This window comes from Pristiophorus japonicus, chromosome 18 (assembly GCF_044704955.1).
Source record: "Pristiophorus japonicus isolate sPriJap1 chromosome 18, sPriJap1.hap1, whole genome shotgun sequence".
Taxonomy (NCBI): domain Eukaryota; kingdom Metazoa; phylum Chordata; class Chondrichthyes; family Pristiophoridae; genus Pristiophorus; species Pristiophorus japonicus.
In genome coordinates, this window is record NC_091994.1 from 114,530,977 (window position 1) to 114,545,892 (window position 14,916).

The following is a 14,916-nucleotide window of genomic DNA, read 5'->3' on the forward strand; positions in this document are numbered from 1 at the left end:
CGTGCACGGAGCTGTGTAAAGGAACAAGTCACGAGATAAGGCAATTTTAACCGAGGGAGAGAGAATGAAAAGGCCGCCTCCTCACGTTCAGGGAGCTGCAGTGCTGCGGGCTTTCACAGTACAGGAAGTCGCCACACAGCTGATTTCCCATCCAACGTCCTATTGATCCGCCCTGGCTGCTGACTCCAGTCAGTCCAGTGGCTCCTTGCTGAACGCCAGCACATCTTCACCAGCACGCTGCAAGGTAACAGCTCACTTTGTCTTTTGCTTTTAGCTGGCTGTCTCCTCTCTCCCTGTTTAATTTGGCAATGCCGGGAGCAGTGTGATCCTGGTCAATTTTCTGTGCCTGCGTTTGTTTTCTGAGAGGTTGTCATGTCATTCATATGAATCTGACATTCTGAGTGGCAAGGGATTGTCAGTGGAGCTTGAATCAGCCGGTGCCATGTGTTCACTGGGACGGGACTGCCTGTCCTGTTGTGTCGTGCTGGCAAGTTTGTGATTCTCTGTTGCTCACTGTGGCCACAGCACTTGATCCCATGCTGGGAGCTGGACAAGGTGAGGCAGGTAAACTGAGGTGGGAACTCTGGCACTGGAGCTCGGTCAGTCCCGGCGAGAAGTTGCTCTATCTTTTGTGTCTTTGGCGTTTTAGGTGGATGGCAGTCGCGGTGGTGAAGACCGCTCGCTGCTTGTCTTTCTCCTTTAAATATTAATGGCCTGGGCTCAGAATGACCCAGGGGACAGCATGTGCTCATTTCTCCCCCCTCTCTGGGTGGGGGGTCGCCATGGTGGGCAGGGGCAACTTGCTGAGCGACCTGTGAGCCCCGGTAGTGTATGTGGCCTGGTTATTTGATCATGGAGGGTGTGGGGAAGAATCCGAACCAATGCCAATCCTATGGTGGGTGTTCTGTCCTGGCCTGTACCCGTGTCCCTGTTCCAATTGATGGATAAGGATCAGGAGCTGTAACCTCGGGCCAGCTCTGTCCCCCCCCTCCCCCTTGCCCAGGCTAGTGCCTGTCCTGGTGCTCCAGCCGGGTGCAGCTAACTTGTCACAGGAGGGGATCAATGCCAGGACCTCCCAGGACCGCCTGGCCCCAAACAGCACATCAGGCGCTGCCCACGGACTCCGGAGTTAGCAGTTTTATGTAAGCATTCGGACATCGCAGCGTCACCGATCAAGCACTGGTTTAAATCTTTGATGAAAATATGGTTTGGGCCGAATTTGCTGACACTGATGGTGACCACTTATGCCAGGCATGATAATCTGACTCTTCCTGTGCCCTTTAGATTAAGACTGGCCATATCAGTAAACCCCCCTGAAATTCTTCAGGTGGAAACAGTTTCAAAATATTGGGAAGAGACCGTCAATACAATTCAGGTCCCCAAAGGTGCGGAGTTGCATCAAGTTGACGAGCAGCGCGTAGGTCTAATTCAGATGAACACAGCGATTGATTTGCAGGCTGGCTGTTAATCCTTCACTGCTGTCAGTGTCTGTATATGATGGGAAAGCAGACAACCCCCGCAAGATTCACAGCATTGTTGGGTAACTGTCGCATTTTGACTCAAAAGTTTAATGAGTCCACTACATTGGAGGTCAGTGATAGCAATTCAGGCTAAACTCATTATTTAGCAGCAGTGCAAGGTTTAAAACTCAAATCAATTCTTTGTCAGTCAGAATGCCTTCTGCGCGCTTTTGATTTTTGGGGGTGAAACTATTTTGCCAGCCGTTATTGCACTGTTTCTAGGTGACTTGTATTGTTGACTAAAGAACCAAATGTTGAAGATGTGAAAGAAATTATATTTGGAATATTAAAATGCTCAATATTGCTGCACCATAAACCTGCGAAATCGGCTTTACATTCTCTAAGGATAGCTGTCTGAGGAATAATCTTTGAACTCGACTCAGAGGATGAGATTGCGCAGAGAGCAATTCAATGGAGAATGAATGTATCGCTGTCTGTACATCTAATTATGGGAACACAGATTTCAAGGCACTTCTCTTGATTCTTGCCTAATTAGGACCTAATCCAGTCGAGGTTGTTTTTAGCTCATTGCAAGAATGAACCCATTACAGTGCACTGAAGTTCTGTTACTCTGCTGTCTTTAATTATTCACTTGAGTCTTGGCTGGGCGCTGTTGGATATAATCGTTTTTACCGAACGTCAGCGATAGGATAAACTGAAAGAACACGACACGGCCCCATTACCGATAGAGAGCGTAAATTGCACTTTCCAATATTCACAGTTGGGTTAGTTGTGTCAGGGCCATTTATTGTTGGTGTGGGCAACAAGCGGCCGCAGAAAGCAGACTTGTGCTTGTGCGGTTCACAAGGAAAGTAAACTCGCATGAGCAAAAGAATGAGTCTCTCAGCTTGAATAAGAGAAGAGTTACCACTCCGGACTCCTTGCAAAGGCAGAGAAGGTAAGCGAGAAGGATGGTAGAGAATTCCAAATGAGTCAAGTGTAATGATTGGCTGAAGGTTTGCTGCAACTGTCTGGAATAGATAGGATTCGCCTCCCAACCTGTCCCAGACACAAGGCAAAACCATTGAGACCTTGAGAAGGACAAGGGAAACCTATGAGCCAGGTGTGTGTGTGTGTGTGTGTGTGTTAACAATGAATGACCAATAACTGTACAAAAGCAAAACACCGCGGATGCTGGAATCTGAAATAAAATCAGAAAAGGCTGGAAATCTCAGCGGGTCAGGCAGCATCTGTGGAGAGAGAAACAGAGTTAACGTCTCAGGTCTGTGAGCCTTCATCAGAACTTCCGTGCACTTCCTTAACAATCTGTTGCATCTCACACTTTTCCAGTTCTGATGGCGGGTCACAGACCTGAAACGTTAACTCTGTTTCTCTGCACAGATGCTGCCTGACCCTCTGAGATTTCCAGCACCATAAGAGGAGCCAAGACTTTCACTATTGGCTGCCAGCGCCTGGGAAGCGGGTTTCACCAGTCATGTTTCCCCAGATCTTGTGTTTCCTGGAATAGCATAAAATAGAGTAACACACCCCATAATGGGCACAATTCCTGATTACATTTGAATATAAAGCCCAGGACAGCTTGAAAGGCACACCTAGTTCATTCAGGTAGTGGCTGACTGGGGATGACCAGGGCGGTAAATGAACCTGTTATCGAGTGAATGTTGTAAATCCCGAGTCGGGTTTAATTCTGGGCCCGGGGTAGGATTGGGCTGCCCTGCAGCCACAGACATCACTCATTGCACAGATGGGATGGTGTGTTAAGTCGATAAAATGCAAACCCTCGCTCGCTCTCCTCCTCCTGGACTTAATGCTGAAACATGGACATCTCGTGTTGCATTCGGACTCTGCCATCAATTTATGAGTTGCATCCCTTAATATTCAGAAAACAACGTTTTATTTTAACAGGTGGAACGAGATTAAGTTCAGCATAAATGTTATTTATTTTAATAAAATAAAACAAACTCTAAATGAAAGTATTGGTTCTTTATCGAAATCAAGCTTGCCCTTTGATTGTTACTTCTGCAGCTTAATAGCTTTTATTTGCATGACAGTTCCGATTTGCTGTTCTATATCACGGCGCTGTAATAATTCCAGAAGGCAAAATATTGTTTCTGATAAATTACAGTTGGGTTTGAGCTGGACTTTACAAACACAGATGTAGTGTATTAGATGTGCAGACAGCACCAATATGTAACCTTTGATCCACTCAGGATATCATTATGGTGTAAGCGCGCTCAGAGCAGCATATATTGCCTGCATTATTAACACATTGTTATTCCCCAGCCAATTTTCACAGTGTATGATATCCAGCAATCTATTGAAAAATACATTACTGTACTACATTACCTGACATATGACACCAGGTACTGTGGTCAAACATCACAAGCTGCTGTACAATCATTGGCCTTTCTGCGCTTTGGTGTTCCCAATACTTCCAACCGAATGAACAAACATACGAATCTTCAACACCAGAAAGTGAGTTAAAGAGACTTCCAATTCAAGGCTCCCATACCACAAACGGAGATTCAGGAGACATTGCACAATGGAATCACTATCTTGTCAGAAACGTTTTATTATTTGGTGTCCTCTACATCCAGCTTTTACATCCTTTAAAGGATGTCGAATGAGCAGTGTCATACTGTGCTGACTTCTAAGAAACTTGTTTTAACATTTGTATATCTTTCTGATAGTTAATGATTGATAGCAACAAGGTGATTTTTATTTTCAAGTTAGAGTGGACCGATTTAGCACAGATATTTTATTTGCTAAAGATCTTTTGAGAAATTAATATTGAATGCAAAGATCACTTGTCTAGATATCCCCGTTAGTTATCCTAGTGCTCCCAACCTCCACTCCTCAAACTGCCTTTAAATAATAGTACAAATATTCACAACCTTCACCTGTGCAAGGAGAATTCTCTATCGCTCCCAGACAATCACCTGTGGGCAAGTGTTCATGTGTTCACAGTTTGGAGATTCAGAAATTTGAACTTTTTTTTTCAAAACAAGTCACACACTTTTCAGCTGAAGTGTGGATCAATTTGAGAAATTAAATGCAGTCCCTGTGAAGATGTCATGCAATTTTGAGCTGAGCTGAATGATGGCAGCGAAAGACTTGTAGGTTTGTAGTATGTGCTGGTTAATTCAGCAGGTGCATAGCCTGCGAGCTCACTTCTAGTTAATTACAATGGAAGAACTGGGGCTTAGTAAATCAGCTCTTCATGTAATGTCTCTTCTCTGCATCTTCTGACAGATCTAAGTTCCGCTAAATATCTTTTGCAATGTAGTTTGTGTGATGCGGTGGATTGTCACACTTTCAGGAGCTGGGTTCAATTCTTGCACAGAATGATGGAGGGAAAGCTTCTGTTGCATGTAAGGCTTCTCTATGTAATGAGTGTGTACAGTCTCAATGCATCTCTTCATGGGCTTGGACCCACAGCACAGTGTACGTCTTATTTTGTCTCAATTAGTGGCAAAGATCTGGTGTGAAATATGTCACACTGGTTTGCTCAGGGTATGGCAGGATTAGGAGAGCCTGAATCTGTTGACCTAGGAATGCTTGACGCTGGGTGCTTGAAATGGGTAAATGTTCATGAACATCCTATACCTTAAACTCCAAATTCATCAAAAAGATCTCCATCTCACATTCAGATTTTCTTAAAGTAAAATCAAAAAAATTATGGAAGCAATTCATGCACATCACTTCGAATAAATCACAAAATAATATATTATTACAGCCCTCAAAAGGATCTATGAAGACTCCTTCAACAAAATCATTCAGAAATTATATTGTTCTTTTCTATCCATTCTTCTTGCAATTTCAGAACATCTGTTGAGTTAGTTTTGCTGTTAACTTCAACAACAACAACAACAACAACTTGTATTTTTATAGCGCCTTTAACATAGTGAAACATCCCAAGGCGCTTCACAGGAGTATAATGTGATTAAAATTTAACACCGAGCCGCATAAGTAGAAATTAGCTCAGGTAACCAAAAGCTTGGTCAAAGAGGTAGGTTTTAAGGAGGGTCTTGAAGGAGGAAAGAGAGGCAGAGAGGTTTAGGGAGGGATTCCAGAGCTTAGTGCCCAGGCAACAGAAGGCACGGCCACCGATGGTGGAGCGATTATAATCAGGGATGCTCAGGAGGAGCGCAGACATCTCGGTATGTGTGTGTGTGTGGGGGGGGGGGGGTGCTTGAGGAGGTTAGAGATAGGGAGGGGCAAGGCTATGGAAGGATTTCAAAATAAGGATGAGAATTTTGAAATCGAAGCGTTGCTTAACCGGGAGCCAATATAGGTCAGTGAGCACAGGGGGTGATGGGTGAATGGGACTTGGTATGAGTTAGGACATGGGGCACAAGGGGTGATGGGTGAGCAGGACTGGGTGCAATGGGGGTACAACCCATTTGGAAAGGTCGGGCTGTGTGAATCGTTTGTGAAGATCAGTTAATATACATGTATTTAATTCTGAATGTCTCCTGGCTGGGATCTGTTTACGATGCAGCAAGTCTGGTTGATTGAGCAGAAACCTCCCAGTTCAGACCCAGTCCTGCTCACCTCTGATTTATGGTGTTAACAACAATGAATAATAATATCACCTCGTCACCCTCCCTTTTGCCTTGAAGATTATGGATTAGAAAATGATGCTTTGTTGTCATCTGTTTGAGAATGTTTTTCTTGGCTGACTTGCTCTAACACAGCCAGAAATACCACCGTATAAAAACAGAAAATGCTGGGAATCTCAGCGGGTCAGGCAGCATCTGTGGAGAGAAACAGAGTTAACGTTTCAGGTCTGTGACCCTTGGTCAGAACCGGAGAGTGTTCGAAAGAACAGATTGCTAACCAGCACTGAAAGGGGGAGGGGGAGATTTCCAGCACTTTCTGTTTTTATTCCAGATTCCAGCATCCGCAGCACTTTGCTTTTGTAATTGTAGAGAAACATTAGCATGTTGCTTGTCGAGGGATTGCCACCTTTACCATTTTTGTCAAGTCCAAAAACTGGAGAGGGAGCAGGATTCAGGCTGGGATCTTGGTTTGTGTTCGGAGGTGTCTGTTGATAAAATAAAATAAATATCTAATGTATGGACATAAAATATTAAAATATGAAGGGGGCAGAACTCCTTTACTTAAAAACAAGACTTTTGGTGTCTGGTTTACATTTCTGAAATTTCTGGGTAACCCACTTGAATATCAAACTGTCAAACCAACCATCCCACAATACTCTCTGCTGCAATACAAGCTCACACAATACTGGGTACTGTGTTTCTTCTGAGTTACAGGATAAAGTCAACGATCGTGAAATCCCAACACGGAGGTGGGGGTCAGGGAACCAGTGCTCCTAACCCTAAGTGACCTCTCCCCCTTCCCAGTGTGGCTCCCTGTTGGATTTGCCTTTATGTCATTTGGGGACAGTTTTTAAAATTGTAGCAAGGCACATAGGATGGAGGATGATGATGCAATTGCAATGGGAGTCTCATTATCTGTAATCCAAGGCAAGCTTTCACCAGAGCATTTATTGGCAGCAATGTGCCCGCCAATGAGTTGCCCTGTTGGCCAGTGAGTTGGAAACAGGGTGGAACTTAGCGCAAGTGGTCTACTTTACAGCAAACAAACTTTACGTACTCAACAAACACCGCCTATTTAGAGAGTCTATTTAAGAAGAGTCCACAGTAAACAGTGCTCATGACTACAGCAACGTCTCCCGATAATAGCAGGGGGATTTCTCCAGCACAGGGAGTGCAGGATAGTTACAGACCAACTCTGCGCGTAAAATCATTCCCAGTCCCTTACAGCAGTGCGGTCTCCAGGAGTGACCGATGGGGGAATCCCCAATCGTCGCCATTGGCCGGGGACAGGGGGGTCACTATATGGCCGGGGACAGTGGGGTCACTATATGGCCAGGGACAGGGAGGGTCACTCTATGGCCAGGGATAGTGGGGTCACTATATGGACGGGAATAGTGGCGTCACTATATGGCCAGGGATAGTGGGGTCACTATATGGCCAGGGATAGTGGAGTCACTATATGGCCAGGGACAGTGGGGTCACTATATGGCCAGGGGGACAGGGAGGTCACTATATGGCTGGGGATATTGGGGTCACTATATGGCCAGGGATAGTGAGGTCACTATATGCAGATGGCTTTCACTGGGACAACCTGCCTTTGTGCTCATTGCAATCCTTCATCTCTTCAACAATAAGACCAGATGGAGTGCCAAATGTCGTGTTATCACCAGTGCCCTGGAGCACTGCAGACCTGTCGGGTTCAGGCATGAGATTATTGAGGTTACCACAGAGCTCTGGTTTGGTTCTGAACTTCCATCACCAGAGATGCCACCTTTGAGCCCTGTCAACCTTGGAGACCTTGCCTTATCTCCTCTTGCCCCACAGGAGGATGCTCAATACTCGGTCATTGGTCTACTTACAGATGTAGGTTTGAGTCCTTGTTGGATGGACAGCCAGTCCCAGGACCTGCTCACAAGGAGCATGTTGACCAGCGCACCTCACTATAAAATGTACGTGCATTGCCATCATCCTGCTGACCCCAGCATAGGCACATGCTATAACCCTGACAGTTAGAGTTGCCGTAACATCTGCATAAACTCAGGAGAAACGTATAAACCATCACCTGCTGAAGTTGGGACAGGAGATTGGGAGAACCCTGCAGGAATTACTGGTGCTTGACTCTATTTTCACACTCCTTTCCTATCTTCCTATCTTCCTATCTACATGTGACTTTTCTGATGCTTCCTGTTGCTTTGATGTTTTGAGGCTCTCGGGCCCTAATCATTCACTTGGTCGCCGCCATTGCTCTCCGTGGTGCTTTCCAGGCAATCCGCTTCTTCCTCTGACAACAACTTGAATTTCACTTGGAAATCCCCAAGCCTTGGCTTTTACCAACCTAAGCTCTCGGGGGCTCAGATGTGTGGGATCTTTCCATGTGGGGAGAGAGTATGCACTCCATATTGGGAAACAGAAGTGAATTTCTGAGTAGGTTGGTTCAGAGATCTTTAAACATGGTGGTCAGGTTCAGACACCCAGCTGACCAAAAAATAATTCTGCCATGTTTTTCACACCTACAGTGTGATCCCACCATCCCCCTCCCCCTTCTGCTTTGTGGAGGGACGAGTCCCTGCAGCAGGGGTCCAGGCTCCTCCCAAGCTGGAGTCCACATCCATTTGCATGGGTTTTCCTGTTCCCTGTGAAAGGCCAGGGAACATTGGCCAGTGTCCGTGCATAACGAGAAACCACAGGCAGAGCTCACAATATTCCAAGGATCCCATGGCCAGAAAATTACCCCTTTTATCATCTAATGGTTGCTTGCTTTTCTCATAAGCTGTTAGCAGGTCACTCAACCCCTTAACTTCCTCTGTCATTGGGATACCTGCTTCCTCCCATGCCCTCTTGCGTGCTTGCCTTTCAGTTTTTATCCCTGACGAAAGGTGACACCAAGGCTGTTTTTACAATTCTGGTGGACCTGTTGTATTATTTTTTAACTTTCTCTGTTTTGTTTCACAATGAGAAGCCATTTGACTTCTGCATGTCAGTGTAGATTTTGGTGCTCATGTCTCTGCAGTGGGATTTGAACCCACAACCTTTTGACTTAGGGGCAAGACTGCTGCCCACTGAGCCAGAGCAGACACTGAAAGTAAATACCAGGGTAAGGATAAGCAGAGTACAGGTATGGAGACACAGGACATCAATGGAAATTAACTTGACTGGCAATGGTTATAGGGAGGAAAAGTGCTTCACTTACAGAGAGAAATGCATTGGTTTAAATCTGACAAGTCATTGTCTTAATCCACATTGTCTTAATCCACAATGCTGTTATGTTTACATGATAGAGAGAAAGAATGGGAGGTGTGTGACAGCCTCGGTGCAGAAAGAGTTAACTACATGGACGCAGACATTTCAAGAGGGAGATTGTCAACGGCTGGTTAGATTGGACTGCAGCACAAATCAACTGGTATGTACCAGATTAATCATACCTGCCCTGATTTGTACGATTTATCTTTACAAATTGATTCTGCACAAGTGCTTAATAGCTCATGCCATGACAATACAATCCTCAAATGGACAAGTGCTTAGGTCTTCAATGTCCAATCTATTGTTTTCATAGAAGATGGAGAAGCAAGTGTTGTGCAGTGCACAGCTAGAGAGAATAGGCAGCAAGTCCCGACCATCTCACACACTTCAAGCAAGCAGATAAAAGATGCCTGGCATCAAGTTAATATAACATGACCAGGAAGCAGATGGTAAAACACAGGGCACCAGTAATGCGGAGCGAACATTGGTGTGGGTAAGAAGGAGCAAGCCTCTGCAGGGTGTTAGATGCACTGAATTCCCCTTCTGAGTTATTTTGGGATGATTTCCCACCGAGAATGTTACTACACATGAAATGTGTTGCGCAATAGTTTTGATTCGTAATCTATAAACACAGCAGTGGAAGGCATAGGCAGGTTAAACCAAGTAGTCATGGCTGGCTTTAACTCACTTGGTGAACGCTTACAGACAGCCACGAAAGAGGGATTTGAAGGATTCCTGGCTGGACACTGTTCTTTGGCCAGAGAAGGCTGTGAACATGGTGGGACGTGACCTGGAGTTTCCTCCTTGGGCGCAACCAGGAATTCGACCCGGACCTGTAGCCAATGTGTCCATTTTGCCGATGTCAAGTAATGCCCAAGTATCCTCCTAATCTCATTATAATACGTCCGATCTTAAAATGGGCGTAAATCAGCGTAAACAATCGGAGCCCGAGGAAACGCCATCTTTCAGTCTTAGCATTTAGGTTCCATCTCCCTGAACCAGCATTCCTGCACATCAAGCACTGCGGGTGAAGGAACCAGCAGTCGGGAAGTGCTTCAGTTTTTAAAGTGACTCATGCTTGTGCCATAAAAATACAAAGAGAAAATTCTGAGCAGGTCTCAGTGTGGCGAAATTTTAACAACACACTCAGAAAATTGACTGTTTCCTGCGGCACCAAAAAACCTGCTGGCAGTGTTGAGTGAGACCCCCCTCCAAGTATAAACACAATTTAAAAACTTTCACATGTGAGAGTCGGGGCTGTGGCCAATTTTGAGGGTGAGGTCTCGCTCGGACAGAGGCTGTGGTGGCCGGACATAATAGACGGAGGAGACTTGGGCGTATTTACGCCCAAAATTTCACAATCTTGTAAGCCACACAATTGGTTTGCACCCAGATTCCGGGTGTCTCTGGGTGCAAAGGTAGAGGTAATTCCAGGCCATGCTGTTCAGCAGTGGCATGTAAGGAGAACAATCAAGCCAAGACATATAGGTTTCATTTTTTTATATATATATATAAAATATATGTCTTGTAATCTATTATTTTATAATTGTGTTGCTGATAAAATTTGGTAAGCATTCCTTGTCCAGGCCATTACTTTTTTTTATTAGAGTGGGTTAGAACACATGGCGTTTTAAAACATCTCTTGTCTTTCTCTCCCTCCCTCCCTGTTTTTGTCATGGCTGATCGATACTCTGATTGTAAGTGACAATGTTGTTCTTTGACAATTGGCCAGTTGTGAAATGGAGACGGAAATACAAAGTGAATGGTCCCAGTTTGTTGCCTCTCTCTTCCTGACCTTCATTATTCAGATAACTAAATGCAATATAGAGAGAGAAACAAAATATGTAGCTTTGTGTTTTGCATCTCAGAGACAAATTAGCTTTATCTGTTCGGCTGCCAGAACACGCGGTAAGCACACGCAGCAGCTGGAGAGGTCTGCAAAAATGATTTTTGTCATAAGCCATTCAAACGGTTATCGACATGTAATCTTTCTCCTATAGATGTGTTTTGATGAGCTGTACAATTTAATTATCATTCAAAAATTCCCGGGATTCTGGAGCGGACTGGAAAACCGCAAATGTAACCCACCTATTTAAAAAAGGAGGCAGACAGAAAGCAGGAAACTATAGACCAGTCAGCCTAGCATCTGTCGTTGGGAAAATGCTGGAGTCCATTATTAAGGAAGCAATAGCAGGACATTTATAAAAGTATAATACAGTTAAACAAAGTCAGCATGGTTTTATGAAAGGGAAATCATGTTTGACAAATTTGTTGGAGTTCTTTGAGGATGTAACGAGCAGGTTGGATAAGGGGGAACCAGTGGATGTGGTGTATTTGGATTTCCAGACGGTACCAGAAGGTGCCACATAAAAGGTTACTGCACAAGATAAAAGCTCACTGGGTTGGGGGTAATATATTAGCATGGAGAGAGGATTGGCTAACTAACAGAAAACAGAGAGTCGGGATAAATGGGTTATTGTCCGGTTGACAAACAGTTACTGTGGGGTGCCGCAGGGATCAGTGCTGGGGCCTCAACTATATACAATCTATATTAATGACTTGGATGAAGGGATCGAGTGTAATGTAGCTAAGTTTACTGATCATATAAAGATGGGTGGGAAAGCAAATTGTGAGGAGGACACAAAAAATCCGCAAAGGGTTATAGACAGGCTAACTCTGTGGGCAAAAATTTGGCAGATGGAATATAATGTGCGGTTATCCACTTTGTCAGAAAAAATAGAAAAGCAAATTACAATTTAAATGGAGAAAAATTGCAAAGTGCTGCAGTACAGAGGGACCTGGGGGTCCTTGTGCATGAAACACAAAGTTAGTGTGCAGGAAGGCAAATGGAATGTTGGCCTTTATTGCAAGGGGGATAGTGTATAAAAGCAGAGAAGTCCTGCTACAACTGTACAGGGGTATTGCTGAGGTCACACCTAGAGTACTGCGTACAGTTTTGGTCTCTGTATTTAAGGAAGGAGATACTTGCATTGGAGGCTGTTCAGAGAAGGTTCATTAGGTTGATTCCTGAGATGATGGGGTTGATTTATAAAGATGAGTTGAGTAGGTTGGACCTATACTCATTGGAGTTCAGAAGAATGAGAGGTGATCTTATTGAAACATATAAGCTAATCAGGGGGCTCAACAAGGTGGATGCAGTGAGGATATTTCCACTCATAGGGGAAATTAAAACTAGGGGACCTAGTCTCAGAATAAGGGGCCGCCCATTTAAAACTGAGATGAGGAGTAATTTCTTCTCTGAGGATTGTAAACCTATGGAATTCTCTGCCCCAGGGAGCTGTGGAGGATGGGTCATTGAATATATTTAAGGCGTAGATGGACAGATTTTTGAGCGATAATGGAGTAAAGGGTTATGGGAAGCGGGCAGGGAAGTGGAGCAGAGTCCATGATCAGATCAGCCATGATCTTATTGAATGGTGGAGCAGGCTCAACGGGACCAAATGGCCTACTCCTGCTCCTATTTCTTATGTTCTTATGTTCTAAAAAGACCTTTCCCAACAGCTGATACTAAATATACCGGAGAGGGATTGAAACTGAGATAATAGGATTGTGTCTTCAAGAAGATTACATAGATCATCGGCAATCCCTCGAAATTGAGGAAGACTTGCTTCCACCCTAAAAGTGAGTTCTCAGATATCTGTACAGTCTAATGCAGGAATTACAGTCTCTGTCACAGTTGGGACAGACAATGGTTGAAGAAAAGGGTGGGTGAGGAGCCTGGTTTGCCGTACGCTCCTTTCGCTGTCTGCGTTTGCTTTCTGCATGCTCTCAGCGACGAGACTTGAGGTGCTCAACGCCCTCCCGGATGCACTTCCTCCACTTAGGGCGGTCTGGCCAGGGACTCCCAGGTGTCAGTGGGGATGTTGCACTTTATCAGGGAGGCTTTGAGGGTGTCCTTGAAATGTTTCCTCTACCCACCTGGGGCTCATTTGCCATGTAAGAGTTCCAAGTAGAGCGCTTGCCTAGGGAGTCTTGTGTTGGGCATGTGGACGATGTGGCCCGCCCAACGGAGCTGGTCGAGTGTGGTCAGTGCTTCGATGCTGGTGATGTTGGCCTGATCGAGAACACTGACGTTGGTGCGCCTGTCTCCCAGGGGATTTGCAGGATCTTGTGGAGGCAGCGTTGGTAATTCTGCGCTTAGAAATGTCTGCTGTATATGGTCCACGTCTCTGAGCCATATAGGAGGGCGGGTATCACCACTGCCCTGTAGACCATGAGCTTGGTGCCAGATTTGAGGTCCTGGTCTTCAAACACTCTCTTCCTCAGGCGACTGAAGGCTGCGCTGGTGCACTGGAGACGGTGTTGGGCCTCGTCATCGATGTCTGCCTTTGTTGATAGTAGGCTCCCGAAGTATGGAAAATGGTCCACGTTGTTCAAGGCCATGCCGTGGATTTTGATGACGGGGGTGCGGTGCTGTGTGGCAGGGAGACATTGGTGGATGACCTTTGTCTTAAAGATGTTTAGTGTAAGGCCTATGCTTTTGTACGCCTCATTGAAAGTGTTGACAATGGCTTGGAGTTCGGCCTCTGAGTGTGCGCAGACGCAAGCGTCATCCGCATCTTGTAGTTTGATGACAGAGGATCTAGTCTGGAGGTGGTGAAGGTTGAACAGGTTCCCATTGGTTCTATAGTTTACATACATCGGATTACATCAGATATACGGCAGAGAAACGGGTCTTTCGGCCCAACCAGTCCATGCCGGCGTTTATGCTCCACTCGAGCCTCCTCCCGTCTTTCCTCCTTTAAATCTATCAGCATAACCCTCTTTTCCCTTCTCCCCCATTGGCTTGTCCAGCCTCCCCTTAAATGCATTGATACTATTTGCTTCAACCACTCACTGGGTAAAGAAGTTTCTTCTGAATTCACCATTGGATTTCTTGGTGACTATCTTATATTGATGGCCTCAATTATGCTCTTCCCCAGAGTGGAAACATTCTCTCTGTATCCACTCTATCAAAACCTTTCATCATTTTAAAGACCTCTATCAGGTCACCCCTCAACTTTCTCTTTTCAACAGAAAAGAGACCCAGTCTGTTCATCCTTTCCTGATATGTATACCCTCGCATTTCTGGTATCATCCTTGTAAATCTTCACTGTGCCCTCTCTAGTGCCTCTATATCCTCGTTATAATATGATGGCAGTACTCCCCAAGTGTGGTCTAACCGAGGTTCGATACAGGTTTAGCATAACTTCCCTACTTTTCAATTCAATACTTCTAGAAATAAACCCTAGTGCTTGGTTTGCTTTTTATGGCCTTGCTAACTTGTGTCGCAACGTTTAGTGATTTGTGTATTTGTACTCCGAGATCCCTTTGTTCCTCTACCCCACCCAGACTCGCACCCCCCAAGTAATAAGTGACCTCTCTATTCTTCCTACCAAAATGTAATACCTCACATTTATCTGTGTTGAATTTCATTTGCCAATTATATGCCCATTCTGCAAGTTTATTAATGTCCTTCTCAGTATTGACTATCCCCCCAATTTGGTGTCATCTGCAAATTTAGATCTGTTTATGAAATAGAATTTGACCTTGCAGCAAATAAAATCAAGTAGAGGTGTGGGACATGTCATTAGAAGCAGGAACTATCGATTGTACATCGCTGGGTGTGAGAT

General features: G+C 45.0%; 1 protein-coding gene across 1 annotated transcript in view; it reads left to right on the plus strand.

The window, feature by feature from the left end:
- Positions 1-202: 202 nt before the first annotated feature.
- rap1gapa (RAP1 GTPase activating protein a) overlaps positions 203-14,916 on the plus strand; it is a 662,183-nt gene continuing 647,469 nt past the window's right edge. Inside the window, exons 1-2 of the mRNA XM_070860652.1 lie at positions 203-244; positions 9,322-9,443. The gene's annotated coding sequence lies outside the window, so the exon portion shown is untranslated. The remainder of the gene's footprint in view (positions 245-9,321; positions 9,444-14,916) is intronic.